This window comes from Sceloporus occidentalis, unplaced genomic scaffold (genome assembly GCF_023333645.1).
Source record: "Sceloporus occidentalis isolate IW3139 unplaced genomic scaffold, rSceOcc1.0.p SCAF_2, whole genome shotgun sequence".
In the NCBI taxonomy this organism is placed as follows: Eukaryota; Metazoa; Chordata; class Lepidosauria; order Squamata; family Phrynosomatidae; genus Sceloporus; species Sceloporus occidentalis.
The window spans coordinates 170,931,103-170,951,944 of NW_028316982.1; the positions used below are offsets into that span (position 1 = coordinate 170,931,103).

General features: G+C 39.8%; 1 protein-coding gene across 11 annotated transcripts in view; it reads left to right on the top strand.

The window, feature by feature from the left end:
* LOC149319325 (inositol polyphosphate-4-phosphatase type I A) overlaps nt 1–20,842 on the top strand; it is a 134,665-nt gene that overhangs the window by 31,625 nt on the left and 82,198 nt on the right. For 10 of the 11 annotated variants that reach the window (XM_089511474.1, XM_089511479.1, XM_089511476.1 and 7 more), the window contains exon 2: nt 20,028–20,096. The gene's annotated coding sequence lies outside the window, so the exon portion shown is untranslated. Of the gene's footprint in view, nt 1–18,816; nt 18,873–20,027; nt 20,097–20,842 lie in introns of those variants that run through there. The other variant, XM_089511473.1, reaches the window with a different exon arrangement.

Below are 20,842 nucleotides of genomic sequence, written 5' to 3' on the forward strand. Positions count from 1 at the left end.
GTATGCAGAATCTGTAAAATGGAAGAATATGCACTAAAATCAGTGATAATTCTTCTTTCTGACCTTAATTTTTCTCTTGTTTGTTACTAGTTCTCTTATATTGGTGGAAGAAATGCACCATATTTGAAGCAGTTGTGGTGCAATGGTTAGAGCATTGTTCTGGGAGATTCAGGTTCAAGACTCCACTGACTTGTGAAACTCATTTAGGCCAGTCAGTTTCTCACCCTGATCCTAATTTACAGGGTTCTTGTGAGGACAAAGTGGGAAGGATGGAGAGCTTTGTACATTGCCTTAATTTCAATGAAGGAGAAGTGTAATTTAAATTTAACTAATAAATACACAAGGAGCTCTGAATTTAGCCCTCATTATGCTCATATTAGTTAGAAATAATAGGGAGCAGCATGAGAACAGTAATAATTACCTGCGGCAACAAATAGGTTTGCCAGGATGCTTTTTAAATTGCATGGAAGGATGAAGCTGCAGAGCTTCTGCTGAGCAGGATCAGCTTTTCACTAATTAGAAGTCTCAGGGTAAGAACGTCTGCTAGGTGTTAATAAGGAGATAGACTAGTTAAGAGCCAGATTTCCTGCTTCACCACTTTTCTTCAGATGATACAGACCTTCTTTGTACTGTCACTTTTCCCAAGTAGCTTTCTTGTCTCTCAGAATGGCCTAAGGAATATTGCCTGGCTAATGGGCTGTGTGCACTTGGAAAACAAAATAGTAATGCTTATCCACTCTTCCTGTTGTTATATAATACACAGCAACCGTGGCACAGATGGAGAGGATGAGGGCTTGTTTTTAAGCCTGCATGGCTTGTTATTTTGCATAGCATTAATTCAACCCTTGGGAGGTGCTGTCATTCCAGAATTTAAAAGTTAAACCCATGGGGGTCTTTTGAGCTCTTCAGGTCCTTGGATAATGCACTGATCACCATAATATATCTTATTTAAGGTTTTCCATTGAGCAAGTCCCGCATGTGTGTTTATGCTGCAGCAAATGATTTGTACATTTTTGGCTTGTTGCTCATAGAAAGTTGAGCTAAAGAGTACATTACGCCTGCCCCACATCTGCAGGGGATGCATTCCCAGACTTACCATGGAAAGGCAAAACTGCAGATAATACTGAACTCTATTGACTTCAGGCAGACATGGTCAGATCCATCTTTGCAAGGAGGTGGTGCAATGGCAGATTAGCTAAAACTGGGGAAAGGCACTTCTGATCACAGCAGCTTTACCAACCCTCTGGGTGCAATGTTGGGTTCAGAAATAGCCTCATATGACAAAACAGATCCTTCAGAAAGGAGTACAGCCCCATGATTACTTTCCTTATTAACTGACAGCACCTTTATCTTGTCTTAATCGAGCATGGATTGAGAATTTCAAACATTTATTTACTGGTTCCATTAATACCTCCTCTATTCTCTGGGATGCCAGACAGGCCACATTGTTCTTTCCCTTCCCTTTTTATTGTCCTAAAAACTCTGTGAAAGATAGTGGTTACCCTTCAAGGAGAAGACAGTATTTGAAAGCAGGACTTCCCAGTCCAGTACCTTAACCTCTCCACTGGCAAGCTTTACCCTCACTTTCCATATTTGTGAACAAATACCTTGCACCAAATTCTTGGAAGCTAAACAGGTTAATTTAATCTAAGACTGCTTCAGCTAAGCTAATAATATATCCTTTTTCATTTGCCTTGAGAAATGGGTATATGGGGCAACTTGTGGCCTTCAGATGTTAGTAGATTGCAAGGCAGTAGGAAGAGAAGAAGACCACATGCCAGATGGTTAGACTTGATCAGGGAGGAGATGGGCTTGGGCCTGCAGGACCTGAGCACAGAGGTTAAGAACAGGGGAATTTGGAGATGTTTCATCCACGGGGTCGCTATGAGTTGAAGTCAACTCGAGGGCAGCTAACAACAACTATTTTCCACTATTAGCTATGATGGCTAGGGCTTATATGAATTGTAGGCCAATAGCATTCAGCAGTAGCAATAGCAAGTACATTTCTATACCACTTACCAGTGCATTTAAGCACTCGCTAAGCAGTTTGCAATGTGTAAGTTAATTGCCCCAACAAGCTGGGTACTCATTTTAGCGACCTCAGAAGGATGCCTTGGATCCCCTGGGATTGAACTCACAACCTTGTGAGTGTGAATGGCTGCAGTACTGGCATTTAACCACTGCGCCTCCAGGGCTCCCCAAGGTGTGTCCCCCTGATGTAGAACTATCTAATTTGAAATTATTATTTTTGAAGTGACTTGTTTGGAAAAGGCACTGTAGCACATAGCTGCTGGGGAAAGAGCAATAGTCTTTATGCTCAGTTTGTGGGCTTCCTGAAAACATTTGCCTGCCAGCTGTAGGAAACAGGATGCTGAACAGGGCTGATGTTTGGCTGATCCAGCCAGGCTGTTCTTATTTCTGTTTTATGCTGTTAAAACTATTGATCTGCACAGTTTTTTGTGGATTTTTTAGTTTATGTGGCCATGTTCTGGAAGAGTTTGACTTGCATTTGAAATGTTAGTTGAATGAAGCTCTGTATTTAAACAAATTCTTTTGAATCCCAATTTTGGGGGGAAAGCAGGGTACAAATAAATATAATCAATGATAATAATATTATTTTTAGGACAGTTTATTTTAAGTTCACAAAATAATATTTCCTGGCTAACATGTGGTTTTACTGTTCTTAAAATGCTGAACCTTTTCTGTTATAAATTCTCTATCTAGAAGGGAAAAGTAATTAACAAAAGCATTATTTTAAGTAGCAAGCAAATACAGCTTTTAGTAAAACCAAAATACACAATAAAATTTAACATCCAAGAAGTATAATATAGAAGAATATTTTTGAATGAGAAGATAAATTAAGAAAAATATATTACACAATTACAAAACAAGAGTCAACAATTAAAATAAAATAATGGATTGCATATCCAAATGAAACGTTTCTGAACTGAGATGTACTATTTCCAGTATAATTTATGTACAGTCTCAGATTAGAACCCATCGTGAATCATGTGTTTATATTAAATTTGACACATGTAAAATTTTGATTGCATTTCTGCAACATTTGGTGCAATCTTAAAGCCCTAATTAAAAACAAAAGCAAAACAAGACAAAATAAGAAGAGTACACTAGAAAGATTGTACCCTTTTGTGGCCAAGAGGTGTTAGAAAAATCTTCCGATTTTGCAGTCTTAAGTTCACTGCAAATCAAAATGCACAAAGCATCTGGCAAGTGACAAAACTTCAATGACTTGCTGTGGTTTAGGGCCTGTATCATTGGACAGGTAACAGAACCATTTCAGGTGACTAGTCCTGAACAGTTACTAGTTTTTTGAGAAAAAATATATAGGAAAAGTAGTCCTGTGGCACTTTTAAGACTAATCAGTTTATTTCAGTTTGTGCACACTGCTGTTCTAAGTTAACTTATTCAGTGTCAGAAGTTACTTTTATTTTACTGTGCTTCATTTGTGTGTTCGAGCTATTTGTAACTAATCTTAACAATCCTTGTTTATCTTTTTTCTCTTTTGTAGTAATGCAAAATATAATTGTATTCTCTTATGCTTGATCTCATTTTCCTTGTAAACCTGTGCTTGCCATATTCTGTTTAATCCTGTTCTACTTCATCTGCTCCCCTTGATTCTGTCCTACAGTATTTCTCAAACTAGTGCCCTCTAGTTATTTTGGGCTACAGTGGGATTTGGAGTCCAACATATTTGGAGGTAGAGAAGACAGTGATAGCTTTTTTCCTCTTTTGCTTTCCTCTTAAAATTGGTAGATATATAATGAGAGTTGTAACCTTCAAATGCATGACCCCAGAATGAACAAGATCACAATGTGTAACTGACACTCAAAAGTAGAAAACTGACTGTTCATGTTACTGGTATGATTGGTTCTGTTCAGTTTGGATTGGTTTCTGAATGCAGATGATGATGATGATGATTATACAGTACATTAGTTATATAGCACTGTAGATTTACACAGCGCATAACAGATTATGTTAATTTATCATCTGTTAGAACATTAGGTGATGTGGTGGCTCAGCAGTTAAGATGCTGACTGTCGAATGCAAGATTGGCAGGTTGGCTGTTTGAGGTCCAAGTGAGCTCCTGTGATTAGTCCCAGCTTCTGCCAACCTAGCAGTTCGAAAACATGAAAAAATGCAAGTAGAGAAATAGGTACCACTTCAGTAGAAAGGTAGCAACATTCTGTGCAGTTATGCTGGCCACATGATCACAGTAACCTTTGCCAAACCACTGGCTCTTTGGAGAGAGTAATGGAGAAGAGCACCACAGCCGATCTTGACTTGACAACCTTGTCAAAGGGAAAACCTTTACCTTTGCCTTTTAGTAGAGCAAAAGCCAGTGTGGTGTAATGGTTTGAGCACTGGACTACAAGTCTGGAGACCAGGGTTCGATTTCCCTCTTGGCCGTGGAAACCTACTGGGTGACCTTGGATGAATCACACATTCTCAGCCCCAGAAAACTCTGGGAAAACCCTGTGAATTTACAAGGCTGGTGTCTTGAATTGACATGCCTCTCAGGATTCCCTGTTCTCTCTGAACTAAAGGATAGCCATACTGATAGCTTTGGAAAGGGATGGGGAATAGATATTTCTAAGGAACAATATATTGTGGTGAGCTCTCCCTGTTGTTGAGTGCTGGCTTGATCCTAAATGGGCACTAACACCATTTATGTTTACAAAAAGAAGAAAACTCTAGGTATGGGTTTGTTGATATGGAGCACAGCATCACTGCCTGCATTTTAGGCTGCTCCTTGTGAGCATGGTCATGAAAGTTGACCTATCTTTTTCCTAATATGTGGGAGTTTTGTTACTGGTAGGCACTTTCCTTGCAGAATTTTGCTCCTCTTTCGTTTTGACTTTTCTGAGATACTGTTGCTAGGTGCCTATACGTTGACTCCAACTAATAGAGACTGTACTGTCATGGAATTTTCTTGGCAAAGTTATTCATAGCAGGTTTGCCATTGCCTTCCTCTGAATATAGCTTGCAGCATCTAGTACTCCCTGGTGTAGTTGCAAAGCTTCTTAGCTCAGACAGTATATGGTACCTTCAGGATATGGAAAAAACTCTCTCTCTCTCTCTCTCTCTCTCTCTCTCTCTCTCTCTCTCTCTCATATTATTAAATCAGATTTACTTTAGATGAGAATAACTTTGCATTCCATTACCAATACTGATACTGTCTCTCTGAGTTTTTAGCTCCAATACTGAAGTGGAAGTTCAAACTTGAAATGCTCACTCATTATTGAAACTTCCCACTTTTGGTGCATACTTGGAGCAAGATGACTGAGCAAATAGCAAACATTCTGCAGGCTAATTTAAATCAGAGGGCAAGCAGTGACAGACTTGAGCATGCTCTGAGGCAGATAAAATGCACCTAACCTCTCCTAACTGGTGAGGAGATGGAAAATGTACTGTTGTGCTTACCTGCCCTTTTCTGTCCCTTCTGTGGCTAACATTCAACAATGATAGTCTTCTGTTTGCTTCAGCTAAACCAGGCTACTTACCAAGTATCTGGCAAATGGAAATACTTGGCAATATTTTATTTTTGAAAATGTCTGAGTTATGCTTTCACGTTAATTTTGTACTGATGTTTTTGTTCTTAATAGCCTTTAGGGGGATTGTATTAAAATGCAGCCAAACTGTTGCCTTACTAATGAAAAACACTCTTGTGTTATGGCTGAAAAAAATCCTGTGTGTGCTTTAACAGGGTCTTCTATTTTTAATCTTAAATCTTGCAGTTTTGTTTCTGTGATACATTAAATTTGAGCAAGTAGGGATGGAGCGTGAAAAGTGCTGCTGATCTGGAGTCTGATTCAAAAAGATGTCATGCAGGATATAACTAACTTAGGCTGTATTGTTTTGACATGTTCTTACTGCGGAGTAAGTTCCATTAACCCCAGTAGGACTTGCTCTTGGGTAAACATGAATAGGATTGGGCAATGGATGTCCTGCCTCAGCAGTGGAACTCTATGAAGGTTTTTCTGCCTTGGCACAACGTTAGCAATGGATGCAGTCCTGAATACAAGATTTGCATTTTTGCCATTGCACTGTTTTGCTACCTTAAATGGTGATATTTGGAAGACCTGAATAAAGCTAATGGCTATGCTAGCTGGTAAATTCTGGGAGATATTCTCCAAAAAAAGTAACTTTTCCCAGTACTGGCTTTTGGCTTGTGAATGGCAGGTTGTAATTCATGCAGAAGTAATATACGTAAGCAGTACTCTCAACTGGAATCTGTAAGCTGATCAGAAGTTCCACAGATAAAAATGCTGTGTCCCATTTTGATGCCCTAGGATGGGAGGAGGCTTTCTCTGCTTTTGCACTGTCCCTTGGCATTGCTCAAAAAAAGCAGTGTGATGTCAGATTACTTTCCAGATAAAGGCAATGTCACAAGGACAAGTCTTCTCAGCAATCCCCGTTGTGCTGAGAAAAAGCTTCAAGTACTTGGAAATATGAATACTGTATGTTAAAGTAGACATCCTCCTCCTCCTTCAGCTTGGAACTGGAGAGAGTTTGGGGATGCCTATGAGGCAAGGTTAGGCAGCCATCTCAGATAGCAGGATCTTGGAGGAAAGTGCTTTATACCAAAAAGCCTGCCCTGCACATCTGAAGTTTGTCCTGTTGCCTTCAGATGCAGAGGGCAACATTCTCATAATAACAGTGTGGGACAAAGTTCATTGCCAGTGCAGATGGCTTTTATATAGTAGATGAGAAAGTGCCATCTTGCTTTCTGCTTCAGGAAGCAAAATGTATTGGTTGACCCCTCAAAGGAGAGCTGGAATCTTAGCTAGTTGTGAATTCCAAGTAGTTGTGAAGGGCTACAGAGATGGGCTAGAAGCTGGGCATGCAATGGATCATCTCTCCTTCCTCTTTTCTGGGAAGGGGCAAAAGAGGGTCTTTAGCAAAGACGACTTCTGACAGTCTTTCAAGATCATCAAATGTTTGTGGACCCTTAAAGATTTTACATCCCATATCAGTCATTATTTTCTACAGTATAAGTTTTATGGATGTGGATTTTAAAAATCAAATTTCAGAGTGGCACTGTAGAGGTTCCATCCTGCCAAGCTCAAATGGTTTTCCTGACTGTACCATCAATAGCAACACAACAGGCAGCTATTTTGAAGGGAAATGGATGGTACTTCAGGGAGGCTAATGATTATAACTGGGTGATGAACTTTACCTGGTGATGTACTATAAAAACCTGACTATGCACCATAAACATTACTGCCAAATAGTAGCAGGGAATATTCATTTTCTTCTTCTAAAGAGGAAGATAATGCATTTTTGAACCAAAATCTTCAATACTCAGAAGTGTGTGAAACCAGCATTTCATCTCTGTTGAGAGTTAGCAAACTCCCTTCCCTGATAATTAGAAAATTATTTTTCTTCAGTTTCTGTAAGGTGCCCTGTTTAGAAAGTAATTAACAATACCATTTACTTTTCCTCAAATCTGCATTGCAGCTACATTTGCATCTTGTGTTTGGCAGGATGAAGGACGCATGTTTATTTTAACTTATTGATCAGAGCCCTGAACCTTTTCAAAGTACATTTGGGGATTTAACATAGCCAGGGAAAATCAACAGTGGCACGTTACAGACCGCCCCTTTCCCTGGGGTATCGGGGCCTCAGTGGCCAGAACGGCAGCCACTGAGGCCCTGATCCGCCGCTTTTCAGGCTGCGGAGAAGCGGCAAAAGGCCGCTTCCCCACAGCCTGGAAAGGAGTGACCTTGGCGCTTCAAGCCCCAAGGACACCCTGCGGTGGCAGGGAAGAGGAGAAAGGGGCCGCTTGGCCCCTTTCTCCTTTGCATCGCTGGGCGCAGCCATGTGAAGGCTGCGCCCAGCGGCGCAAACCAGGAAGGAGCTCCGACACTAAGCGCCCTGGCGCGGAGCGACGACATCACGTCCGCGCCTCCCCATATAGAGGTGGCGTGGTCATGACGTCGTCATGGTGGCCCCCATGTAGATGGGGCGCCGCCATTTTGTACGGATTCAGTCCATACTAGGGTTAGGGGGGTGCGGAAGCACCGCACCTTCTTAACCCTAATACGGACTGACTCCGTACTAAAAGGCCCGTCTGTAACGAGCCAGTGATTACTTTTTAGACATTTAAACTCTCAGTGTCATAGACATGCTGTATAGCAATCTGGTAGAAGCCAGGAGACTTTGCGAATAACCTAAGAGACAGTACAGCATGAGAATATATTGCAAGAGGAGTCTCCTCCCTTCAGCAATATGGGACTTAATTAGTGCCCTATTTTTGAGGGCTGTTTCACTGAGATCATAAGTGCATGGAATGTGCTATATAAATTCCAAGTAAAATTTTAGTACCTTGTTATCCACTGGGGTTTGGTTTCAGGATCCCCTGTGTATAACAAAATCTGTGGATGCTCAAGTCCCATTAAATATAATGGCAGAGCAAAATGGCATCTCTTAAATAAAATGGAAAATCAAGGTTTGCTATTTGGAATTTATACTTTTTTTAATACTTTCAAGCTGTGCGTGCTTGAATACATGGATAAAAAAATCAGTGGATAAGGTGGGCTGACTAGTAATACCTGCTTGGTATTACTGAAACCCAACGGGAACTTGTTGGAATAAATGGTATTTGAATTTACTTTTGAAATATTGCTAACATAACAGTTGTCTTTTTTTTTACTCTGTCATAATTTTGAGTTGATCATTGGTGGTTCCTTTCAACTTGCTATTTCAGTGATTTCCCCACTCATGTGAAGATGTGTGTGTTGTGTGCCTTCAAGTAGTTTCTGACATATGGTGACCTTATGGCAACCCTATCATGGGGTTTTCTTGGCAAGGTTTGTTCAGAGGAGGTTTGCTGTTGCCTTTCCCTGAGGCTGAGAGAGTGTGACTTGCCCAAGGTAACCCAGAGAGGACACTTTGTAGAGGGTAACAGGCTGAGGTAAATATTTCTTGGCCCTTCACCAACCAGCTGTTTCCCCCACTGAACCTCCCCCCAATTCCCCAGCATTTGGAACCTATGTTTACTCCACAGAGTAAAAGGAGAGGAAAGGGTCTGGTATTGATTAATTGCTGCCAAACGTATTCTGCCATTTCTGCAGCCACCACTTACACCCGTCTACACACCTCCCTGTCACTACCACTACTTCTGTCTCTCTTCTGAGAGTCCCAACAGAGCACAGAAGGGCTCTATGGAGAGCAGCAGCCCTGAGTGGTTGGCAATTTAAGTGGTGTCAAACCTGATAATTTCTGCAGTGCAGATGCAGTCTTAGAGCCATGCATTGTTAATGGGCTGTTTGGGGAGATTACTTGCCCAGGCATTTCCCCAGAATAGCACCCTCCAAAAGTGTCCGGCTCTGAGAGGTTCTTAGATCCTAGTACACTGGTGCCTCGGGTTACGAAATTAATTCGTTCCGCCATTCCTTTCGTAACCCGAAAATTTCGTAACCCGAAAGCACTGGAAAGCCTATAGCTGCACTTTGCAGCATTTGAATTTCGCGCCGAAATGAATTTCGTAACCCGAAAAATATTTCGTAACCCGAAACAGTTTTTGCCAATCCAACTTTTTCGTATCCTGGAAATTTCGTAACCCGATCATTTCGTATCCCGAGGCACCAGTGTATTTGGGAAATGGCCAGCTCTGGGGAGCTGTGGAAACAAACTAGTTGAGGCTGCTCAGAAGGATGGAGACCCTCTCAGGGTGAGGGTGCTGCGTTAGATGGTCTGCAGCCTTATGTGGCTGCATCACCTTGTCTAATGGAGTAGCTGGCCTTGAAGGAAAGTGTCTGATAACTCAAGAATTATGTTTCCCATTTTGTTGTTTACCTTGAAATAACTTCTGGGCTACCATTTACATTTTAAGACTACAGTCCTTATTGTGTCCTGGATTAGGGAGTATGCACTATTTTTGCAAATAGTGTTTATATGGAACATCTGTTTAAAACATTTCTGTTAGATAATATATGTTCCAGTGCTTGAGTGTTGGACTACAACTCTGGAGACCAGGATTCAATTCCTGGCTTGGCCATGAAACTCACTGGGTGACCTTGGGCAAGTCATATGCTTTCAGCATTAGGGGAATGGCAAACCTCTTCTGAACAAACCTTGCCAAGAAAACCCCATGGTAGGTTCACCTTAGGGTTGTCATAAGTAGGAAATGACTTGAGGGCACACAGCAACAACAACAAGAGACACAGAGAACACTCAAATGTAGCACTGTACTTATGTTGGAGCTGAAATTGACCAGTTTACGCAAGAGAGGATTGCAGAATTCCTTAGTTGGCTAAATTTCCAGCAAAAGTCTATCAGTCTTGTGTCTCAAGGCAAAACATTTGAACGTAGGCCTTGGGAGTGAATTTGTAGTGTTTTTCTTTAAAAGAAATTTATTTGAAACTCTTTTCTTTGAAAGCTGAGAAGTAGGTTTAGGTTCAAAACATGAAACATGCATGGCAGCAGCTCAGCGCAGAAGTCACCTGTTAAAAATGACTGCATTACTCATTATGTTTGAATTAAAAGAGGGCAATGTTGTTGCTTATATACATTTTACCTAAAGGGAATATTTACAATTTATGCACAATTAATAAAAGTTTTCTTGTTATTTCAGAAATATTGCTTAGCGGGGAATTGAGGAGGTGGTGACAAGTTCTGACCATTTTAATGATTTTCTATTATACTATACAGTACTATAATATTTATATCATTATAAAATGTTTTATAAGGTGCTCATTGCAATACAGAGTAAGACTGGGGATTATTGAATCAACATGATTCTTTTGTTATAATGGCTTGTTGTTTCATGTGTAATTTGCATTAAGAAAGATTTGTTTAATGTACAATTGCACATGCAAGTAAAGAAACTGTACTTCAGATTGAAAAGGGGGAACTGAATACTGGATGTTTCCTTATTTAAAGACAGCAGGAAGGGCTCTCTTTACAATGAAAAAGTACACAACAGGGCAAAAGTTAAGCTAGAATATTTTTCCAAATGACACTAGTTTTCCTGCATGGGACAAATGGTCAAGGAAGCAGTGCCTGGTTTGTTATCAGAAGGGTAGGTAAGGCTTAGCAACAGATGCATCATCTGTAAGTGTTGGTGTAGTGCATATGACAGTGATGACAGGGTCCTAACCTACTAACTGGATGTGCTGGATCTTCATTCTGAAAGGAGGAAACACATTCATAACAATGAAGACCTGTTTTCTGTAAGAAGATGCTTAGCAGCTTGTACATCCACTAGGCTCTGGCTTGAGTTTTTCAGTATCAGTTTTGTATTCTAAACAATACGTGGTAAAAGATCCTAGAGACCTAATACTGGGTCCCTTGGTATTCGCTGTTGTTTGGTTCCAGGATCCCCCATGGATACCAAAATCTGTAGATGCTCAAGTCACATTAAATACAGTGGCGTAGTAAAATGGTGTCCCTTACATAAAATGGCAAAATCAAGGTTTGCTTTTGGGAATTTTTATATTTTTAAAATATTTTAAAGGTGTGGATGTTTGAATCCATGGTTAAAAAAAATCTGTGGATATCGAGGTCCGAATGTATAATTAAAGCAGAAAGTTGTTTTATGATGTTCATAGCAAGTTTCAAATGAATTTTTGTTAATCATATTTTTTATGGGGACACATCATGACATAAAATAACACTAATGGCCTGAGAGGTTTCACTTCCTTTTCAAAACTGGAGATACCCGTGAAAGCTTGTAGGCACAAAAAATGCCAGTCTTCATTGAGCTTGCCACAGGAAACATCTTGTACTTTGCTGGTGCAGACTTCCAGGTCTGTTTTGGAACTGAAGCAGGCTCTGACATGAACCACAACTTAATTACCTTGCTAAATTAGGGTTGGTGGGTGAAGCCTTGGCAGTTTTAAACAATACTGCTTACTTCCATTAGATGTATTAATTTGATCAAATTTTTATCTACCTATGGGAGCACTTCCTATTACCCACACAAAAGTATGTAGTTTTAATCTTTTTGGACCAGACCAGCTTGCAAATGAAATTCCAGGGTATTGGTATAAACAGGATTTTCACAGTTTGATCTGTTATCAGTAACCAGAATGATCTTTTTTCTTTTCTTTCAAGTTTGATGCAAAGATACCATTTGGGCTGGGAGGTAGGGCTGTTATATTGTCCACGGATAATAAATTAAGTCAATATGATCTAATTTTATTTATTTCCTGCTTCTACAATTACCTTGAGCAAATATAGAATATGGTGCCAGCTATCTGAGTCTTTTCATTTTTATACTGGCCTTTTTACACAGAAAATTAGAAAACTTTGGCAATACAGTTGAAATAAAAATATTCTTACAGCACAATTTTCATTGCCATGGAGTTGAACTCCAGTACAATTTTTCTCATTTCTGCAAAAGGAATAAGCTTTTCATTCCTTCCCCTAACTGGGGGCAGGGGTAATCTTTTTGTTTGGTTTTGTTTCTGGTTTTGCTTTTTTGCATTTGAAACTTACATTTGGGACCCAAAGTGTTTTGCAGAACATAGGCTACAGTCCTATTTTTTAAGGCATAGGATGGTCATGGATGCATGACATGACAAGCCAAGAAACCTGGAAGCTGGGGAATCTTGCCTTCTATTATCTTCCAATTGCAGTAGAATAAGTTAAACCATGGGTTGCTCTGTGATTTGTTTCTTGTATTGTCCAACACCAGGTATTTTCCCTGTGCCAGTTTGTTTTTCACTCAGCAAGAGAAACAAAACTAAAACAAACCCCAAATTTTCTCTCTCTTTTTTGGGTGTTTGTGTGAGTCAAACAAGAGAAAGCTCTTAAATTTTGAAGACTAGATAAACCACAGAGCTTTCCATGGTGGGCAGGCAAGGGCCTCAGTCAGCATTTGCTGGTATAGAAACCATTGTTTCTATACCATTCTAAACCATTGTTGGTATAGAGACAATTTGTTTTCTGTTTTGAAGGCTGATTTGCCTTCCACAGTTTTTTACACTTTCCCTTTTCATTTCTTTAGAAATTAAACATTTCTTAAAAGTTTATTATGCTTGAAGATATGAGGAAATAAAACTTGTGGAACAGACTAAAATAATTCCTCTTTCACATGCACATTGTTTTGGTTCAGATAAGCATTTGAGGTGTCACAAAACATGGTCTATGCAATTACGCACACAAACTATAATTATGCTCAAATATTTCTCCAAACTAGGACAGTGGTTCATGAACCATAAACCATGGTTTGTGAAGTCAAGAGAGAATTGTAGGTCTTTTCCATTTTTGTGCTAGGTTCAGAGTCAAGGTTCTGGTTTGTATTCTTATTTTTCATTATGTAAAAAGGAACAAACTTCTGGCATACTGTTATGTAACAAGGTAGGAAAACAAAATAGGCCATGCTCTTATGTGCATAATAGTAGTGACATCACTATGGTTGGTGTCTCCCGGTGCAGTAACTCATGGTGTTACCCCACCCGTTGACCTCCTCTCATACCACACCATACAGCATCGTTAGTAATGTTTTTTGCACTAGTGTTACTCATACATCACAATTCTTGTATATCACTGTATGTAATTATAATATATGTGACAAAAACAACTATCATATGCACAGTCTAAATGTATTTACATCTACATAGTTTCATGTGGATAAATTAAAATTTTGGTAAGATGTCATGTTTTTAAAGAAAATTCTAATTTTTTTTTTTATATATACCGCTATTCCAAAGATCATAGCGGTGAACAGCAAGTAAGCTAATTAGCAAGTAAGCTAATTTGCCCCCAACAGTCTGGGTACTCATTTTAGCGACCTCGGAAGGATGCAAGCCTGAGTCGAGCTTGGGCCCTTTTGCTGGTCTTGAACTCGCAACCTTGTGGTTTTGAGTGAGTGGCTGCAGTACAGGCATTTAATTTTTAAATTAATGTTTAAAATTATTTAATTGTTTAATATGGTATAAGCAAAATATTTTCTTTTGCGAATGTAGATTAGAATAGTAATAATTAGATGAAAAAATGTTTGCAAACTCAATGTCAGCATGGGTTGGGGTGGCCAGTCATAAACAGTGTGCTGTAAGAATAATGGAAACTTAAAATATGAAATGCCCCTGAATTCTCATGGCACCCACACACAAATTAGGTTGCCCACTGCTTCTCTGTATGAGTCACAGTCAGCCACAAGATTGCTACCATGGACCCATTTAAATTCATGCAGCGTATCACCAAGCAAGCTACAAAAGAATTGATAAGTTTCCCAAAGAGCAAGAAGTTAGCTAGTTCAATTTCCTCTAGGTCAGAGTTCTACTGTGAGGATTTCACATTTCTGGATTTTAGGCTCATTCATAAAAATCTCTAGAAAAGGGATTAAAATGTCAGGATATAGTGACACAATGAAAAGGAGGGGGTATTTTTTTTTGCTTGGCTTGAGGGCTTTTGCATTTGGTTCTTTTCCTTCAAATTAATCACCCTAGTGGTTCAACTAGAAGGTCTATCAGGTGTCATCCTTGACACCACCAGGTCACACTAGTAAATACAGAATGTTTTTTATTGTTGTTGGACATTTTGAGCATTTGCACATTTGCAAGACTTGACAGGGCATTTCCAAGAGATGGAGTGTTTTGGAATTCAAACACCTCAAAAGCATATTAGTATGCAAAGGGATCTTTGAGACTAACTGAGCAAAAGAAGTTGTAACATAAGCTTTTGTAGACTTGGGCCTGTTACAGACTGCCAAAATAAAGCTGCTTCGGGTCTCTTTGGGGGTATGCTATTTAAATGATGCATGCATCCTAAGAATCCGGAAGCTGCACCAAAAGCTGCCCTCCACTGCTTAGGAATGGAGTGTGGCTTTGGCGCAACCTTCGGACTCTTAGGACCCATGCATCATTTAAATAGCGTACCTCCAAACAGTCCCGAAGCAGCTTTATTTTGGCAGTCTGTAACAGGCCTTGGTTTACTTTCTCATATCCAAGTGTATTATTAGAACCAAGGCACAGAAATGTGCTTTAGCTACCATTTGGATAAATTAGGCTAAGTGAGAAAATGCACAGAAGAATTAAAATGCATTAAAAAGGTATGAATTTCAGAGGGGGAATAAAATTACATTTCACAATCCAGTATGAGACAGGGACAGGAAGAAAATGAAGGGGGGATTTAGAGAAGTTTAGTGAAATTGAGACCAAAAGATTTTCCAGTCCTCACTCACTGAGCCCCATCATTAGACCTGTTTGCCTTGGCCTTGTGCGACCTGATTCTTAAGGTACCCAAGGTAAGATTAAAGAAGACCCTAGACCTACTTGCTTTCCACTACACTTCAGTCAGTAAGGATGTGCAAGACAGAACTTTTCAGGAGATCTGCCTCTTCTGGTGTCCTGGAACTAGATCAACGATAGTACTTTTTAGGTGGAACATCTCAACAAATGGGTTTACCACTGGGACAGCCACTGAAGGGAGGAATTCATTGTTTGATTATTGTGTCAGCTTTGCTTTTTGGCATCTCTTATTTTCCTAACTGTGCCTTAAACTGGTACTGAAACAAAACATAGGAAATTGAGCTAATTTGAGCTAATTTGAGCTAAATCTCATGGCTTTAATACAGCATTTCTTTTAATAGTGGTTGTGGCTCTGTTTGTTTTACTGAGTCTGAATTAAAGTAATTAGAATATGGTAGTTGAGAGAGGATAACGTTAATTAGAATAGGAGTAAATGAAAGAGCGAGCAGGTTATACATTTGCTATGAATATACAGTAGTTCCCATCTCCAAAGCTTGCTGAATCACCGGTCAGCATGATAGCTTTCATTTTAGTACTTTCACATTTAATTTGGATCAATATTGATCATAGACCACACTCCAAATGGGTGTCTTGAAACTAAGTACTTTCAGATAGGGCAGTGATGGTGAACCTTTTAGAGGCTGAGTGCCCAAACTGCAACCCAAAAGCCACTTATTTATTGCAAAGTGCCATGGCCCTCTGGCTTTCTAGTAACAAACTGTGGCAAACTCTAAGCTGGGGCGATGGCACATGTGCCCACAGAGAGGGCTCTGAGTGCCACCTCTGGCACGCATGCCATAGGTTCGCCATCACTGAGATAGGGGTTTAAAAACCCATGTTTCCAGGGGCAGGCATTCATTATAGAGAATAAATTCATACAGTGATGTGAGGTATTTGTGAAGTGTTACTACAAAGGAAACGGTTACTTTTGTCTTAAACATAAATGCTACTACAAAGTAAGCCTTTTCTACAAATCTGACAGAAACTATTTCTGTTTGGGATGGGGATTCACCCCCCCCCCCCCCATTTTTCTGGGACTTCATATCTTTGGCATCATTACCTTGCACTTTAGTTTGCTGTGGAGATTCCTTCTCTGCATGCATAATTTCCAACTGCCTTCTCAAAAATCCACAGCCTTTCCTTGTGTTTAGCTTTCAACTTCTGTTCCTAGTATGAATTTTTCCAGCTTTTCCAATTCTTTTCTGGCTGGTTTTCCCCCCTGTTCCCTTATGTGTTCTTTTACCAGCTGTTCCCTATTTGGCAACTACCCCTTACTGTTTGACCAAAACAACCTTGATGGCCTTGTGTAATTTCCCCCCAGAAATGTCAATCCAGTCAGATTCTTTGCCAATTTCTATTCCCTATCTTCATTTATAAAGCAGAAACCACTCTTACATTGTTAAGTAAAGGTAAAGGTAACATATTGACATGAATGTCTAGTCATAACTGACTGTAGGGGGCAGTGCTCATCTCTGTTTCTAAGCTGAAGCGCCATTGTCCGAGGACTGCTCTGGTGGTAATGTAGCCAGCATGACTGCACTGAATGCTGTTACCTTCCCACTGAAGTGGTACCTATCTATCTACTTGCATTTACATGCTTTTGAACTGCTATGTTGGCAGAAGCTGGGACTAGGGACAGGAGCTCACCCCATCATGCAGCACTTGGGCCTCGAACTGCCAACCTTTCAATCTTCCAATCATCAGAATTGGCGTCTTAACCACTAAGCCACCACGTTCTTGGCCTTACAGACAGCCCTGAAGGGGTGGCTTCAAGCTGCCCTTGGGAAAGCCAGATCAGTGCCACGGCAACCACATGCTGTGGGCCCAATCTGGCTTTTTGCTGAGTCAAAAAGAGGTGATAAAATGCCACTCCTTTTTGAGTTGGCAAAAAGCCAGCGTTTCTGGCACCGTAGCTTATTTATGGCACTCCTGTGGCATGTACATGTTGTGCTGCCAGAGTGCTGCAAAGCCAGTGCACGTGCAGTCGGTGTGATGCTGGCTTTGGGGCTGCATCAGAGCATGCGGTGTGTAAACTGTTTGGGGCAGTGCCAGAACGTGCGGTCTGTTTCGCCCCATTGTTAGCTTTACCATATACTACAAAAATGATAGTTTGTCAGTCTGCCTTTTTACTGTTTACTGTCATCAAGGCAACAAGTCAACAAGTTGACTTACTGTGATCCTGTGAATGAGGGATCTCCAAAAGACCTTATCTTCAACAGTCCCGATCAGGTTTTGCAGATTCAGGGCTGTGGCTTCCTTGATTGAGTCTATCCATCTGGAATCTTTTCCTACTACCTTCTACTTTCCCAAATATTACTGACTTTTTAAATAAGCCATGTCTTCTCATAATATGGCCAGAGTACAACAGTCTCTGTTTATTAACCTTGGCATCTAGAGAGAGTTCAGGCTTGGTTTGCTCCAGGACTTATTTGTCTTTTTAGCAGTCCAAAGGGTCCTCACAACTCTTCTCCAGCACCACATCTCAAATGAGTTTCTTTCTTTCTTTCAGCTTCACTGTCCAGCTTTCATAACCCTACTTAGAAATGAGAAATGCCATGACATGGACAATCCTGACTGATTTTCAGTTAGCTCTTTACACTCCATGATCTTGTCTAGCTCCTTCATAGCTGCCCTTCCAAGTCCTAGACGTCTTCTGATTTCTTGACTGAAGTCTCCATTCTGATTAATGACTGAGTCAAGGTATGGGAGACCATGAACTATTTCAATGTTTTCATTCTTTGTTTTAAAGTTACACATAAACCAGTCTGCCTACTCACCTTTAAACACTACAACTTTTCCTGGTCCAAATCTTCAGTAGCACAACTTATACTATACTTTACAGTTCTTCTGTAAAAATAAATCATAATAAAACATTCAATGAACACCACACACATGTATACATAAAGCTCATATCTAAAGTCCCTTTTACATATACCCAGAGTGCAAAGGAGGACATCTAAATAGAAGTAGGAGACCATTGGTGCAGCATGGTATATAGCTGAGGGAAATTCAGGGAGCTCTTCCAAATATATGTAGAGAACAGAGCATTTTACCTGGTATGGTCGCCTTTTATATCTTACAATAACTTTGATATACCAGTGGTCCTAAAAAAATAATAAGCAATGGCTGGAAACACAACCCTCTTCTAAAGTTACCCCTGCTACTATAGTGTGGGAGCTGTTTTTCTGTACACTTTATAACTCTTCTTCACTATAGTGTATACCTGAATCCTGGAACTAATGAGTATAGCTGATCAGACTATACTCTATTTGACTCTATCTGGCACTTACCTGATTACAGACATATACGTAATCCACATGGTATTGCATCTCAAGGAAATGATTCCCCACAGTGCTGTGGATGCATGGGAAGAGGGATTAAGAATGAGATATGAGACAAAGACAGTCATATCCTTTATCGGATATAATGTTTCACTTCATAGGCAATTACTCAAGAGAAATCTTAGTATTATAATTTTGTAGGGTGACAAGGCCCAAGGCTTTATTAGCCCTCTCTGCTCTCTGTCCCACCACCCTCTTAGGCTTGTTTGATGGGAACAAGGAAGAGGACCTTCTCAGTGGCTGCTCCCAGACTTTGGAAATTCCTCCCTAGAGAGGCCAAGATGGCCCCATCCCTGCTCTCCTTTTGACAACGGTTGGGCTTTTCCATGCTGTGCGATGTAAAAGTTTTGTAGATAGTTTTTAAATACATCTTACCATTTTAATGTTTAATGTTTTTTTTAATATATATATATATATATATATATATATATATTCCTGACCTCTCTAAATTACTTACCATGATTTCGCTGATCAAGTCTATCTGTCTAGCGTGCAACCTACCTTTCTTTCTTTCTGTCTTTCTTTCTTTCTTTCTTTCTTTCTTTCTTTCTTTCTTTCTTTCTTTCTTCTGCCCTCTACCTTTCCTAGCATTATTGTCTGTTCTAATGATTTATGCCTTTTCATGACGTGGCCAAAGCAAGACAGCTCAATTTGAACATCTTGGCTTCCAGGGAGAGTGCAGGTTTGATTTGTCCAAGGACCCACTTGTTTGTCTTAAGAAAGGAATTGACTATCCTAGGAAAGGCATTGACCATTATCTTAGTTTATTATCCAAGCTTATAGCTTTCTTTCTTTCTACCTTCTCTTAGTACTCACCAAGGAATAATTTAATTCCTCCTACACATAACTTTCATTGCTTTTTTACAGCTGTTTGGTGCTGTTTCTAAAAACAAAAAGGCTATAAAGTTGACAAAGTTCTAAGCATGTTATGGTTGAAATCTTTTGAAATCCCTTCTGCAGACTTGAAGCTATTATAGTATAGGCTGAGTCTCCCTTACATGAAATGTTTTGGACCACAAGTGTTTTGGATTTTAGATTTGTGGTGGGTGGGTGATGGGGTTGGAATGCCTGTATTTGCATATACTGTATGTGTATAATGAGATATCCTGTAAATGGGACCCAAGTCTAAACACAAAATTAATGTATAGTTGATATATATCTTATACACATAGCCCGAAGGTAATTTTATACAAAATTTTTCAAATAATTATATGCATGCAACAAAGTTTGTGTACATTGAACCACCAGAAAGCAAAGGTGCCACTGTCTCAGCCACCCATGAAAAATATTTTGATTTTTGGAGTATTTCAGATTTCAGAATTCTGGATAAGGGAGACTCAACTTGTAGTTTGATTCACAGTGGTAAAGGCAACAAATACAGCATTAAATAGAAATACTTTAAAATCAATATCAAATTTAGAGCTGCTGTTGAAACAGTTGAACTTATATATGTCTTTCTTTTTTCCAGATGGGAAAATAAATCTGGCTTTTAAGAGATGTAATACCATGTTCTCACACAAGAGGATAATAGCCTCGTGTAAGTATGAAAGTGATTGGTATAATATCTTGCTCAGGTTTTGAAAATGTACTACTTCTTGTAAATTCTGTTGCCATCTAGAATTTGAATAGTTGCATATCTCTTTATTAAACTGGATGATGATGATTATTATTATTAATTTATTGCTTAGTCCTTTCATCCTTATGGACTGTGCTGTGTCCTGCATAGTTGCATATTGTTGAATTATTGAAAACCTTCCTTTAACTTTGGCTTGGCTTGGTTGCTCTTTAGATGTATACTAAGCACAGCAGGTCATCTTTGCTGTATAGAAACTCAGCTCAGCTCAACTCAGCACAGCTCCTATCTCAAGACTTGCCCAAGTCATGCTTACAAGAAAAGGGCTCTTTTGAATCTGTGACTGGGGCATTTCTAGTGAAAAGCCATTTTGGCTTGTTACAGACTGCCAAAATAAAGCTGCTTCAGGTCTCTTTGGAGGTATGCTGTTTAAATGATGCATGCATCCTAAGAATCCGGAAGCTGCACCAAAGCTGCACTCCAGTGCTTAGGAATGGAGTGTGGCTTTGGCGCGACCTCCGGACTCTTAGGACCCATGCATCATTTAAATAGCATACCTCCAAAGAGACCCGAAGCAGCTTTATTTTGGCAGTCTGTAACAGGCCTTTGAATGGATGGGAGTCAGCTGCCAGAAAAGGCCTGTTCACTTCCAATCTTGGGACTATTGGCAGCCCCATCCCTATTGCTGCTCTCCAATTTTTGTTTTTGCT